Here is a 15,018-nt window from a genome sequence, read left to right on the forward strand (position 1 = left end):
GGCGTGCCATAGTATGCCGTACGATATGGGCTATAGCCCACGGTCCAAAATGATGAGAAACGAGGCTAACTGTTTTTTTCAAAATTTCAAAAAACATGGGCTATAACCCATCGTTTTTGTCATTTTGTCATTTTTTTCAAATCCTCAAACATGATGAAAAACAGCGCGCTATAGTATGCCGTACGATATGGGCTATAGCCCACAGTCCAAAATGATGAGAAACGAGGCTAACTTTTTTTTTCAAAATTTCAAAAAACATGGGCTATAACCCATCGTTTTTTTCATTTCGTCATTTTTTTCAAATCCTCAAAAATGATGAAAAACAGCGCGCTATAGTATGCCGTACGATATGGGCTATAGCCCACAGTCCAAAATGATGAGAAACGAGGCTAACCTTTTTTTTCAAAATTTCAAAAAACATGGGCTATAACCCATCGTTTTTTTCATTTCGTCATTTTTTTCAAATCCTCAAAAATGATGAAAAATGGCGCGCTATAGTATGCCGTACGATATGGGCTATAGCCCACAGTCCAAAATGATGAGAAACGAGGCTAACTTTTTTTTTCAAAATTTCAAAAGACATGGGCTATAACCCATCGTTTTTTTCATTTTTTCATTTTTTTCAAATCCTCAAAAATGATGAAAAACGGCGTGCCATAGTATGCCGTACGATATGGGCTATAGCCCACAGTCCAAAATGATGAGAAACGAGGCTAACTTTTTTTTTCAAAATTTCAAAAAACATGGGCTATAACCCATCGTTTTTTTCATTTCGTCATTTTTTTCAAATCCTCAAAAATGATGAAAATGGCGCGCTATAGTATGCCGTACGATATGGGCTATAGCCCACAGGCCAAAATGATGAGAAACGAGGCTAACTTTTTTTTTCAAAATTTCAAAAGACATGGGCTATAACCCATCGTTTTTTTCATTTTTTCATTTTTTTCAAATCCTCAAAAATGATGAAAAACGGCGTGCCATAGTATGCCGTACGATATGGGCTATAGCCCACGGTCCAAAATGATGAGAAACGAGGCTAACTTTTTTTTTCAAAATTTCAAAAAACATGGGCTATAACCCATCGTTTTTGTCATTTTGTCATTTTTTTCAAATCCTCAAAAATGATGAAAAACAGCGCGCTATAGTATGCCGTACGATATGGGCTATAGCCCACAGTCCAAAATGATGAGAAACAAGGCTAACTTTTTTTTTCAAAATTTCAAAAAACATGGGCTATAACCCATTTTTTTTTTTTTTCGTCATTTTTTTCAAATCCTCAAAAATGATGAAAAATGGCGCGCTATAGTATGCCGTACGATATGGGCTATAGCCCACAGTCCAAAATGATGAGAAACGAGGCTAACTTTTTTTTCCAAAATTTCAAAAGACATGGGCTATAACCCATCGTTTTTTTCATTTTTTCATTTTTTTCAAATCCTCAAAAATGATGAAAAACGGCGTGCCATAGTATGCCGTACGATATGGGCTATAGCCCACGGTCCAAAATGATGAGAAACGAGGCTAACTTTTTTTTTCAAAATTTCAAAAAACATGGGCTATAAGCCATCGTTTTTGTCATTTTGTCATTTTTTTCAAATCCTCAAAAATGATGAAAAACAGCGCGCTATAGTATGCCGTACGATATGGGCTATAGCCCACAGTCCAAAATGATGAGAAACGAGGCTAACTTTTTTTTTCAAAATTTCAAAAAACATGGGCTATAACCCATCGTTTTTTTCATTTCGTCATTTTTTTCAAATCCTCAAAAATGATGAAAAACAGCGCGCTATAGTATGCCGTACGATATGGGCTATAGCCCACAGTCCAAAATGATGAGAAACGAGGCTAACTTTTTTTTCCAAAATTAAAAAAAACATGGGCTATAACCCATCGTTTTTTTCATTTCGTCATTTTTTTCAAATCCTCAAAAATGATGAAAAATGGCGCCCTATAGTATGCCGTACGATATGGGCTATAGCCCACAGTCCAAAATGATGAGAAACGAGGCTAACTTTTTTTTTCAAAATTTCAAAAGACATGGGCTATAACCCATCGTTTTTTTTATTTTTTCATTTTTTTCAAATCCTCAAAAATGATGAAAAACGGCGTGCCATAGTATGCCGTACGATATGGGCTATAGCCCACGGTCCAAAATGATGAGAAACGAGGCTAACTTTTTTTTTCAAAATTTCAAAAAACATGGGCTATAACCCATCGTTTTTTTCATTTCGTCATTTTTTTCAAATCCTCAAAAATTATGAAAAATGGCGCGCTATAGTATGCCGTACGATATGGGCTATAGCCCACAGTCCAAAATGATGAGAAACGAGGCTAACTTTTTTTTTCAAAATTTCAAAAGACATGGGCTATAACCCATCGTTTTTTTCATTTTTTCATTTTTTTCAAATCCTCAAAAATGATGAAAAACGGCGTGCCATAGTATGCCGTACAATATGGGCTATAGCCCACGGTCCAAAATGATGAGAAACGAGGCTAACTTTTTTTTTCAAAATTTCAAAAAACATGGGCTATAACCCATCGTTTTTGTCATTTTGTCATTTTTTTTCAAATCCTCAAAAATGATGAAAAACAGCGCGCTATAGTATGCCGTACGATATGGGCTATAGCCCACAGTCCAAAATGATGAGAAACGAGGCTAACTTTTTTTTTCAAAATTTCAAAAAACATGGGCTATAACCCATCGTTTTTTTCATTTCGTCATTTTTTTCAAATCCTCAAAAATGATGAAAAACAGCCCGCTATAGTATGCCGTACGATATGGGCTATAGCCCACAGTCCAAAATGATGAGAAACGAGGCTAACTTTTTTTTTCAAAATTTCAAAAGACATGGGCTGTAACCCATCGTTTTTTTCATTTTTTCATTTTTTTCAAATCCTCAAAAATGATGAAAAACGGCGTGCCATAGTATGCCGTACGATATGGGCTATAGCCCACAGTCCAAAATGATGAGAAACGAGGCTAACTTTTTTTTTCAAAATTTCAAAAAACATGGGCTATAACCCATCGTTTTTTTCATTTCGTCATTTTTTTCAAATCCTCAAAAATGATGAAAATGGCGCGCTATAGTATGCCGTACGATATGGGCTATAGCCCACAGTCCAAAATGATGAGAAACGAGGCTAACTTTTTTTTTCAAAATTTCAAAAGACATGGGCTATAACCCATCGTTTTTTTCATTTTTTCATTTTTTTCAAATCCTCAAAAATGATGAAAAACGGCGTGCCATAGTATGCCGTACGATATGGGCTATAGCCCACGGTCCAAAATGATGAGAAACGAGGCTAACTTTTTTTTCCAAAATTTCAAAAAACATGGGCTATAACCCATCGTTTTTGTCATTTTGTCATTTTTTTCAAATCCTCAAAAATGATGAAAAACAGCCCGCTATAGTATGCCGTACGATATGGGCTATAGCCCACAGTCCAAAATGATGAGAAACGAGGCTAACTTTTTTTTTCAAAATTTAAAAAAACATGGGCTATAACCCATCGTTTTTTTCATTTTTTCATTTTTTTCAAATCCTCAAAAATGATGAAAAACGGCGTGCCATAGTATGCCGTACGATATGGGCTATAGCCCACGGTCCAAAATGATGAGAAACGAGGCTAACTTTTTTTTTCAAAATTTCAAAAAACATGGGCTATAAACCCATCGTTTTTGTCATTTTGTCATTTTTTTCAAATCCTCAAAAATGATGAAAAACAGCGCGCTATAGTATGCCGTACGATATGGGCTATAGCCCACAGTCCAAAATGATGAGAAACGAGGCTAACTTTTTTTTCCAAAATTTCAAAAAACATGGGCTATAACCCATCGTTTTTTTCATTTCGTCATTTTTTTCAAATCCTCAAAAATTATGAAAAATGGCGCGCTATAGTATGCCGTACGATATGGGCTATAGCCCACAGTCCAAAATGATGAGAAACGAGGCTAACTTTTTTTTTCAAAATTTCAAAAAACATGGGCTATAACCCATCGTTTTTTTCATTTCGTCATTTTTTTCAAATCCTCAAAAATGATGAAAAACAGCGCGCTATAGTATGCCGTACGATATGGGCTATAGCCCACAGTCCAAAATGATGAGAAACGAGGCTAACCTTTTTTTTCAAAATTTCAAAAAACATGGGCTATAACCCATCGTTTTTTTCATTTCGTCATTTTTTTCAAATCCTCAAAAATGATGAAAAATGGCGCGCTATAGTATGCCGTACGATATGGGCTATAGCCCACAGTCCAAAATGATGAGAAACGAGGCTAACTTTTTTTTTCAAAATTTCAAAAGACATGGGCTATAACCCATCGTTTTTTTCATTTTTTCATTTTTTTCAAATCCTCAAAAATGATGAAAAACGGCGTGCCATAGTATGCCGTACGATATGGGCTATAGCCCACAGTCCAAAATGATGAGAAACGAGGCTAACTTTTTTTTTCAAAATTTCAAAAAACATGGGCTATAACCCATCGTTTTTTTCATTTCGTCATTTTTTTCAAATCCTCAAAAATGATGAAAATGGCGCGCTATAGTATGCCGTACGATATGGGCTATAGCCCACAGGCCAAAATGATGAGAAACGAGGCTAACTTTTTTTTTCAAAATTTCAAAAAACATGGGCTATAACCCATCGTTTTTGTCATTTTGTCATTTTTTTCAAATCCTCAAAAATGATGAAAAACAGCGCGCTATAGTATGCCGTACGATATGGGCTATAGCCCACAGTCCAAAATGATGAGAAACAAGGCTAACTTTTTTTTTCAAAATTTCAAAAAACATGGGCTATAACCCATCGTTTTTTTCATTTCGTCATTTTTTTCAAATCCTCAAAAATGATGAAAAATGGCGCGCTATAGTATGCCGTACGATATGGGCTATAGCCCACAGTCCAAAATGATGAGAAACGAGGCTAACTTTTTTTTTCAAAATTTCAAAAGACATGGGCTATAACCCATCGTTTTTTTCATTTTTTCATTTTTTTCAAATCCTCAAAAATGATGAAAAACGGCGTGCCATAGTATGCCGTACGATATGGGCTATAGCCCACGGTCCAAAATGATGAGAAACGAGGCTAACTTTTTTTTTCAAAATTTCAAAAAACATGGGCTATAAGCCATCGTTTTTGTCATTTTGTCATTTTTTTCAAATCCTCAAAAATGATGAAAAACAGCGCGCTATAGTATGCCGTACGATATGGGCTATAGCCCACAGTCCAAAATGATGAGAAACGAGGCTAACTTTTTTTTTCAAAATTTCAAAAAACATGGGCTATAACCCATCGTTTTTTTCATTTCGTCATTTTTTTCAAATCCTCAAAAATGATGAAAAACAGCGCGCTATAGTATGCCGTACGATATGGGCTATAGCCCACAGTCCAAAATGATGAGAAACGAGGCTAACTTTTTTTTCCAAAATTAAAAAAAACATGGGCTATAACCCATCGTTTTTTTCATTTCGTCATTTTTTTCAAATCCTCAAAAATGATGAAAAATGGCGCCCTATAGTATGCCGTACGATATGGGCTATAGCCCACAGTCCAAAATGATGAGAAACGAGGCTAACTTTTTTTTTCAAAATTTCAAAAGACATGGGCTATAACCCATCGTTTTTTTTATTTTTTCATTTTTTTCAAATCCTCAAAAATGATGAAAAACGGCGTGCCATAGTATGCCGTACGATATGGGCTATAGCCCACGGTCCAAAATGATGAGAAACGAGGCTAACTTTTTTTTTCAAAATTTCAAAAAACATGGGCTATAACCCATCGTTTTTTTCATTTCGTCATTTTTTTCAAATCCTCAAAAATTATGAAAAATGGCGCGCTATAGTATGCCGTACGATATGGGCTATAGCCCACAGTCCAAAATGATGAGAAACGAGGCTAACTTTTTTTTTCAAAATTTCAAAAGACATGGGCTATAACCCATCGTTTTTTTCATTTTTTCATTTTTTTCAAATCCTCAAAAATGATGAAAAACGGCGTGCCATAGTATGCCGTACAATATGGGCTATAGCCCACGGTCCAAAATGATGAGAAACGAGGCTAACTTTTTTTTTCAAAATTTCAAAAAACATGGGCTATAACCCATCGTTTTTGTCATTTTGTCATTTTTTTCAAATCCTCAAAAATGATGAAAAACAGCGCGCTATAGTATGCCGTACGATATGGGCTATAGCCCACAGTCCAAAATGATGAGAAACGAGGCTAACTTTTTTTTTCAAAATTTCAAAAAACATGGGCTATAACCCATCGTTTTTTTCATTTCGTCATTTTTTTCAAATCCTCAAAAATGATGAAAAACAGCCCGCTATAGTATGCCGTACGATATGGGCTATAGCCCACAGTCCAAAATGATGAGAAACGAGGCTAACTTTTTTTTTCAAAATTTCAAAAGACATGGGCTGTAACCCATCGTTTTTTTCATTATTTCATTTTTTTCAAATCCTCAAAAATGATGAAAAACAGCGCGCTATAGTATGCCGTACGATATGGGCTATAGCCCACGGTCCAAAATGATGAGAAACGAGGCTAACTTTTTTTTTCAAAATTTCAAAAAACATGGGCTATAACCCATCGTTTTTGTCATTTTGTCATTTTTTTCAAATCCTCAAAAATGATGAAAAATGGCGCGCTATAGTATGCCGTACGATATGGGCTATAGCCCACAGTCCAAAATGATGAGAAACGAGGCTAACTTTTTTTTTCAAAATTTCAAAAGACATGGGCTATAACCCATCGTTTTTTTCATTTCGTCATTTTTTTCAAATCCTCAAAAATGATGAAAAATGGCGCGCTATAGTATGCCGTACGATATGGGCTATAGCCCACAGTCCAAAATGATGAGAAACGAGGCTAACTTATTTTTTCAAAATTTCAAAAGACATGGGCTATAACCCATCGTTTTTTTCATTTTTTCATTTTTTTCAAATCCTCAAAAATGATGAAAAACGGCGTGCCATAGTATGCCGTACGATATGGGCTATAGCCCACGGTCCAAAATGTTGAGAAACGAGGCTAACTTTTTTTTTCAAAATTTCAAAAAACATGGGCTATAACCCATCGTTTTTGTCATTTTGTCATTTTTTTAAAATCCTCAAAAATGATGAAAAACAGCGCGCTATAGTATGCCGTACGATATGGGCTATAGCCCACAGTCCAAAATGATGAGAAACGAGGCTAACTTTTTTTTTCAAAATTTCAAAAAACATGGGCTATAACCCATCGTTTTTTTCATTTCGTCATTTTTTTCAAATCCTCAAAAATGATGAAAAACAGCGCGCTATAGTATGCCGTACGATATGGGCTATAGCCCACGGTCCAAAATGATGAGAAACGAGGCTAACTTTTTTTTTCAAAATTTCAAAAAACATGGGCTATAACCCATCGTTTTTTTCATTTCGTCATTTTTTTCAAATCCTCAAAAATTATGAAAAATGGCGCGCTATAGTATGCCGTACGATATGGGCTATAGCCCACAGTCCAAAATGATGAGAAACGAGGCTAACTTTTTTTTTCAAAATTTCAAAAGACATGGGCTATAACCCATCGTTTTTTTCATTTTTTCATTTTTTTCAAATCCTCAAAAATGATGAAAAACGGCGTGCCATAGTATGCCGTACAATATGGGCTATAGCCCACGGTCCAAAATGATGAGAAACGAGGCTAACTTTTTTTTTCAAAATTTCAAAAAACATGGGCTATAACCCATCGTTTTTGTCATTTTGTCATTTTTTTCAAATCCTCAAAAATGATGAAAAACAGCGCGCTATAGTATGCCGTACGATATGGGCTATAGCCCACAGTCCAAAATGATGAGAAACGAGGCTAACTTTTTTTTTCAAAATTTCAAAAAACATGGGCTATAACCCATCGTTTTTTTCATTTCGTCATTTTTTTCAAATCCTCAAAAATGATGAAAAACAGCCCGCTATAGTATGCCGTACGATATGGGCTATAGCCCACAGTCCAAAATGATGAGAAACGAGGCTAACTTTTTTTTTCAAAATTTCAAAAGACATGGGCTGTAACCCATCGTTTTTTTCATTATTTCATTTTTTTCAAATCCTCAAAAATGATGAAAAACAGCGCGCTATAGTATGCCGTACGATATGGGCTATAGCCCACGGTCCAAAATGATGAGAAACGAGGCTAACTTTTTTTTTCAAAATTTCAAAAAACATGGGCTATAACCCATCGTTTTTGTCATTTTGTCATTTTTTTCAAATCCTCAAAAATGATGAAAAATGGCGCGCTATAGTATGCCGTACGATATGGGCTATAGCCCACAGTCCAAAATGATGAGAAACGAGGCTAACTTTTTTTTTCAAAATTTCAAAAGACATGGGCTATAACCCATCGTTTTTTTCATTTCGTCATTTTTTTCAAATCCTCAAAAATGATGAAAAATGGCGCGCTATAGTATGCCGTACGATATGGGCTATAGCCCACAGTCCAAAATGATGAGAAACGAGGCTAACTTATTTTTTCAAAATTTCAAAAGACATGGGCTATAACCCATCGTTTTTTTCATTTTTTCATTTTTTTCAAATCCTCAAAAATGATGAAAAACGGCGTGCCATAGTATGCCGTACGATATGGGCTATAGCCCACGGTCCAAAATGTTGAGAAACGAGGCTAACTTTTTTTTTCAAAATTTCAAAAAACATGGGCTATAACCCATCGTTTTTGTCATTTTGTCATTTTTTTTAAATCCTCAAAAATGATGAAAAACAGCGCGCTATAGTATGCCGTACGATATGGGCTATAGCCCACAGTCCAAAATGATGAGAAACGAGGCTAACTTTTTTTTTCAAAATTTCAAAAAACATGGGCTATAACCCATCGTTTTTTTCATTTCGTCATTTTTTTCAAATCCTCAAAAATGATGAAAAACAGCGCGCTATAGTATGCCGTACGATATGGGCTATAGCCCACGGTCCAAAATGATGAGAAACGAGGCTAACTTTTTTTTTCAAAATTTCAAAAAACATGGGCTATAACCCATCGTTTTTGTCATTTTGTCATTTTTTTCAAATCCTCAAAAATGATGAAAAATGGCGCGCTATAGTATGCCGTACGATATGGGCTATAGCCCACAGTCCAAAATGATGAGAAACGAGGCTAACTTTTTTTTTCAAAATTTCAAAAGACATGGGCTATAACCCATCGTTTTTTTCATTTCGTCATTTTTTTCAAATCCTCAAAAATGATGAAAAATGGCGCGCTATAGTATGCCGTACGATATGGGCTATAGCCCACAGTCCAAAATGATGAGAAACGAGGCTAACTTATTTTTTCAAAATTTCAAAAGACATGGGCTATAACCCATCGTTTTTTTCATTTTTTCATTTTTTTCAAATCCTCAAAAATGATGAAAAACGGCGTGCCATAGTATGTCGTACGATATGGGCTATAGCCCACGGTCCAAAATGTTGAGAAACGAGGCTAACTTTTTTTTTCAAAATTTCAAAAAACATGGGCTATAACCCATCGTTTTTGTCATTTTGTCATTTTTTTCAAATCCTCAAAAATGATGAAAAACAGCGCGCTATAGTATGCCGTACGATATGGGCTATAGCCCACAGTCCAAAATGATGAGAAACGAGGCTAACTTTTTTTTTCAAAATTTCAAAAAACATGGGCTATAACCCATCGTTTTTTTCATTTCGTCATTTTTTTCAAATCCTCAAAAATGATGAAAAACAGCCCGCTATAGTATGCCGTACGATATGGGCTATAGCCCACAGTCCAAAATGATGAGAAACGAGGCTAACTTTTTTTTCCAAAATTTCAAAAAACATGGGCTATAACCCATCGTTTTTTTCATTTCGTAATTTTTTAAAAATCCTCAAAAATGATGAAAAATGGCGCGCTATAGTATGCCGTACGATATGGGCTATAGCCCACAGTCCAAAATGATGAGAAACGAGGCTAACTTTTTTTTTCAAAATTTCAAAAGACATGGGCTATAACCCATCGTTTTTTTCATTTTTTCATTTTTTTCAAATCCTCAAAAATGATGAAAAACGGCGTGCCATAGTATGCCGTACGATATGGGCTATAGCCCACGGTCCAAAATGATGAGAAACGAGGCTAACTTTTTTTTTCAAAATTTCAAAAAACATGGGCTATAACCCATCGTTTTTGTCATTTTGTCATTTTTTTCAAATCCTCAAAAATGATGAAAAACAGCGCGCTATTGTATGCCCTACGATATGGGCTATAGCCCACAGTCCAAAATGATGAGAAACGAGGCTAACTTTTTTTTTCAAAATTTCAAAAAACATGGGCTATAACCCATCGTTTTTTTCATTTCGTCATTTTTTTCAAATCCTCAAAAATGATGAAAAATGGCGCGCTATAGTATGCCGTACGATATGGGCTATAGCCCACAGTCCAAAATGATGAGAAACGAGGCTAACTTTTGTTTTCAAAATTTCAAAAGACATGGGCTATAACCCATCGTTTTTTTTCATTTCGTCATTTTTTTCAAATCCTCAAAAATGATGAAAAACGGCGTGCCATAGTATGCCGTACGATATGGGCTATAGCCCACGGTCCAAAATGATGAGAAACGAGGCTAACTTTTTTTTTCAAAATTTCAAAAAACATGGGCTATAACCCATCGTTTTTGTCATTTTGTCATTTTTTTCAAATCCTCAAAAATGATGAAAAACAGCGCGCTATTGTATGCCGTACGATATGGGCTATAGCCCACAGTCCAAAATGATGAGAAACGAGGCTAACTTTTTTTTTCAAAATTTCAAAAAACATGGGCTATAACCCATCGTTTTTTTCATTTTTTCATTTTTTTCAAATCCTCAAAAATGATGAAAAACGGCGTGCCATAGTATGCCGTACGATATGGGCTATAGCCCACGGTCCAAAATGATGAGAAACGAGGCTAACTTTTTTTTTCAAAATTTCAAAAAACATGGGCTATAACCCATCGTTTTTGTCATTTTGTCATTTTTTTCAAATCCTCAAAAATGATGAAAAACAGCGCGCTATTGTATGCCGTACGATATGGGCTATAGCCCACAGTCCAAAATGATGAGAAACGAGGCTAACTATTTTTTTCAAAATTTCAAAAGACATGGGCTGTAACCCATCGTTTTTTTCATTATTTCATTTTTTTCAAATCCTCAAAAATGATGAAAAACGGCGTGCCATAGTATGCCGTACGATATGGGCTATAGCCCACGGTCCAAAATGATGAGAAACGAGGCTAACTTTTTTTTTCAAAATTTCAAAAAACATGGGCTATAACCCATCGTTTTTGTCATTTTGTCATTTTTTTCAAATCCTCAAAAATGATGAAAAACAGCGCGCTATAGTATGCCGTACGATATGGGCTATAGCCCACAGTCCAAAATGATGAGAAACGAGGCTAACTTTTTTTTTTCAAAATTTCAAAAAACATGGGCTATAACCCATCGTTTTTTTCATTTCGTCATTTTTTTCAAATCCTCAAAAATGATGAAAAACAGCGCGCTATAGTATGCCGTACGATATGGGCTATAGCCCACAGTCCAAAATGATGAGAAACGAGGCTAACTTTTTTTTTCAAAATTTCAAAAAACATGGGCTATAACCCATCGTTTTTTTCATTTCGTCATTTTTTTCAAATCCTCAAAAATGATGAAAAACAGCGCGCTATAGTATGCCGTACCATATGGGCTATAGCCCACAGTCCAAAATGATGAGAAACGAGGCTAACTTTTTTTTTCAAAATTTCAAAAGACATGGGCTATAACCCATCGATTTTTTCATTTTTTTCAAATCCTCAAAAATGATGAAAAACGGCGTGCCATAGTATGCCGTACGATATGGGCTATAGCCCACGGTCCAAAATGATGAGAAACGAGGCTAACTTTTTTTTTCAAAATTTCAAAAAACATGGGCTATAACCCATCGTTTTTGTCATTTTGTCATTTTTTTCAAATCCTCAAAAATGATGAAAAACAGCGCGCTATAGTATGCCGTACGATATGGGCAGTCCAAAATGATGAGAAACGAGGCTAACTTTTTTTTTCAAAATTTCAAAAAACATGGGCTATAACCCATCGTTTTTTTCATTTCGTCATTTTTTTCAAATCCTCAAAAATGATGAAAAATGGCGCGCTATAGTATGCCGTACGATATGGGCTATAGCCCACAGTCCAAAATGATGAGAAACGAGGCTAACTTTTTTTTTCAAAATTTCAAAAAACATGGGCTATAACCCATCGTTTTTTTTAATTTTTTCATTTTTTTCAAATCCTCAAAAATGATGAAAAACGGCGCGCTATAGTATGCCGTACGATATGGGCTATAGCCCACAGTCCAAAATGATGAGAAACGAGGCTAACTTTTTTTTTCAAAATTTCAAAAAACATGGGCTATAACCCATCGTTTTTTTCATTTCGTCATTTTTTTCAAATCCTCAAAAATGATGAAAAATGGCGCGCTATAGTATGCCGTATGATATGGGCTATAGCCCACAGTCCAAAATGATGAGAAACGAGGCTAACTTTTTTTTCCAAAATTTCAAAAGACATGGGCTATAACCCATCGTTTTTTTCATTTTTTCATTTTTTTCAAATCCTCAAAAATGATGAAAAACGGCGTGCCATAGTATGCCGTACGATATGGGCTATAGCCCACGGTCCAAAATGATGAGAAACGAGGCTAACTTTTTTTTTCAAAATTTCAAAAAACATGGGCTATAACCCATCGTTTTTGTCATTTTGTCATTTTTTTCAAATCCTCAAAAATGATGAAAAACAGCGCGCTATAGTATGCTGTACGATATGGGCTATAGCCCACAGTCCAAAATGATGAGAAACGAGGCTAACTTTTTTTTTTTTAATTTCAAAAAACATGGGCTATAACCCATAGTTTTATACATTTCGTCATTTTTTTCAAATCCTCAAAAATGATGAAAAATGGCGCGCAATAGTATGCCGTACGATATGGGCTATAGCCCACAATCCAAAATGATGAGAAACGAGGCTAACTTTTTTTTTCAAAATTTCAAAAGACATGGGCTATAACCCATCGTTTTTTTCATTTTTTCATTTTTTTCAAATCCTCAAAAATGATGAAAAACGGCGTGCCATAGTATGCCGTACGATATGGGCTATAGCCCACGGTCCAAAATGATGAGAAACGAGGCTAACTTTTTTTTTCAAAATTTCAAAAAACATGGGCTATAACCCATCGTTTTTGTCATTTTGTCATTTTTTTCAAATCCTCAAAAATGATGAAAAACAGCGCGCTATAGTATGCCGTACGATATGGGCTATAGCCCACAGTCCAAAATGATGAGAAACGAGGCTAACTTTGCTTTCCAAAATTTCAAAAAACATGGGCTATAACCCATCGTTTTTTTCATTTCGTCATTTTTTTCAAATCCTCAAAAATGATGAAAAATGGCGCGCTATAGTATGCCGTACGATATGGGCTATAGCCCACAGTCCAAAATGATGAGAAACGAGGCTAACTTTTTTTTTCAAAATTTCAAAAGACATGGGCTATAACTCATCGTTTTTTTCATTTTTTCATTTTTTTCAAATCCTCAAAAATGATGAAAAACGGCGTGCCATAGTATGCCGTACGATATGGGCTATAGCCCACGGTCCAAAATGATGAGAAACGAGGCTAACTTTTTTTTTCAAAATTTCAAAAAACATGGGCTATAACCCATCGTTTTTTTCAATTTTTCATTTTTTTCAAATCCTCAAAAATGATGAAAAACGGCGTGCCATAGTATGCCGTACGATATGGGCTATAGCCCACGGTCCAAAATGATGAGAAACGAGGCTAACTTTTTTTTTCAAAATTTCAAAAAACATGGGCTATAACCCATCGTTTTTGTCATTTTGTCATTTTTTTTAAATCCTCAAAAATGATGAAAAACAGCGCGCTATAGTATGCCGTACGATATGGGCTATAGCCCACAGTCCAAAATGATGAGAAACGAGGCTAACTTTTTTTTTCAAAATTTCAAAAGACATGGGCTATAACCCATCGTTTTTTTTTCATTTTTTCATTTTTTTCAAATCCTCAAAAATGATGAAAAACGGCGTGCCATAGTATGCCGTACGATATGGGCTATAGCCCACGGTCCAAAATGATGAGAAACGAGGCTAACTTTTTTTTTCAAAATTTCAAAAAACATGGGCTATAACCCATCGTTTTTGTCATTTTGTCATTCTTTTTCAAATCCTCAAAAATGATGAAAAACAGCGCGCTATAGTATGCCGTACGATATGGGCTATAGCCCACAGTCCAAAATGATGAGAAACGAGGCTAACTTTTTTTTTCAAAATTTCAAAAAACATGGGCTATAACCCATCGTTTTTTTCATTTCGTCATTTTTTTCAAATCCTCAAAAATGATGAAAAATGGCGCGCTATAGTATGCCGTACGATATGGGCTATAGCCCACAGTCCAAAATGATGAGAAACGAGGCTAACTTATTTTTTCAAAATTTCAAAAGACATGGGCTATAACCCATCGTTTTTTTCATTTTTTCATTTTTTTCAAATCCTCAAAAATGATGAAAAACGGCGTGCCATAGTATGCCGTACGATATGGGCTATAGCCCACGGTCCAAAATGATGAGAAACGAGGCTAACTTTTTTTTTCAAAATTTCAAAAAACATGGGCTATAACCCATCGTTTTTGTCATTTTGTAATTTTTTTCAAATCCTCAAAAATGATGAAAAACAGCGCGCTATAGTATGCCGTACGATATGGGCTATAGCCCACAGTCCAAAATGATGAGAAACGAGGCTAACTTTTTTTTTCAAAATTTCAAAAAACATGGGCTATAACCCATAGTTTTTTTCATTTCGTCATTTTTTTCAAATCCTCAAAAATGATGAAAAATGCCGCGCTATAGTATGCCGTACGATATGGGCTATAGCCCACAGTCCAAAATGATGAGAAACGAGTCTAACTATTTTTTTCAAAATTTCAAAAAACATGGGCTATAACCCATCGTTTTTGTCATTTCGT

This window comes from Protomyctophum bolini, assembly GCF_963924005.1.
Source record: "Protomyctophum bolini genome assembly, chromosome: 4".
Classification (NCBI taxonomy): Eukaryota; Metazoa; Chordata; class Actinopteri; order Myctophiformes; family Myctophidae; genus Protomyctophum; species Protomyctophum bolini.